We start from the raw sequence: 914 nt of genomic DNA, 5'->3' as shown, positions 1-914 counted from the left end.
GTGCAACCAATAAAATGTATCTTTGATAAACTTTCGCCAATTTATGACCATGATCTGAATCTTTTTTTTAAGTCTCGGCAATTAAAAACAAATGATTACTTATAATCATAATTATACAAAGGTTTTACAGTATAATTGAAGAAATATATTGGATAATAGTTGTGGTAAGAAATATGCTCATAAGAGTGGGAATAAAAGCTATCTCCCTTTGGTTCCTCAAACTCATAGAAAACCTAGCTGTAAATGAGCACAAAGATCATGCAATTTCTGACATAATTAAAACTGGGTAAACCACAATCAGTGTGTTCCATGAACAGCTTGCCAAGTATTTGTATAGGTCTATTACAACTATGGAGGAAATGGGTTTGCATGAAGAGTTATGCCCTTGTTGTGTACATCAAGAGGTTGATAAGTCTTCTCATTTGCTGGTAACTTCTCCAATTCATCTAGCATCTCTAGACCATTTATTACCTGTCCAAATACAGTGTACTTCATGTCCAGCTGTGGCTGCTTGCCAAAGATGATGAAGAACTGGCATCCAGTGGTGTTTGGACCATTATTCGCCATGGATACACCGCCTCTAACATTGTGCTTAAGATATTCACTGTATTCATCCTCAAACTGCTTGCCCCAGATACTGTTACCTCCACTTCCAATACCTGTTGGAGCCATCATTTGAACCATGAAACCCTTGACATTTCTATGAAATATTCAGCCATTGTAGTAATTACTAGCACAAAGAGCCAAGAAATTTTCACATGCTTTAAGTGTCCTCTCACAGAATGCATCTTCTTTTTTTCAAAGATTTATTTATTTATTTATTTCTCTCCCCTTCCCCCTGCCCCAGTTGTCTGTTCTCTGTGTCTATTTGCTATGTCTTCTTCTTTGTCCGCTTCTGTTGTCAGCGGCACGGG

The 914-nt window shown here is 37.4% G+C and overlaps 1 pseudogene; it reads right to left on the bottom strand.

The window, feature by feature from the left end:
- Positions 1 to 348: 348 nt before the first annotated feature.
- Positions 349 to 672, bottom strand: LOC101433318 (peptidyl-prolyl cis-trans isomerase-like 3 pseudogene; annotated as a pseudogene).
- Positions 673 to 914: the final 242 nt, after the last annotated feature.

The sequence above is a fragment of the Dasypus novemcinctus genome, chromosome 4, assembly GCF_030445035.2.
Source record: "Dasypus novemcinctus isolate mDasNov1 chromosome 4, mDasNov1.1.hap2, whole genome shotgun sequence".
In the NCBI taxonomy this organism is placed as follows: Eukaryota; Metazoa; Chordata; class Mammalia; order Cingulata; family Dasypodidae; genus Dasypus; species Dasypus novemcinctus.
Note: the sequence above shows the minus strand (reverse complement) of the source record. Positions and strands in the feature narration are given on the sequence as shown.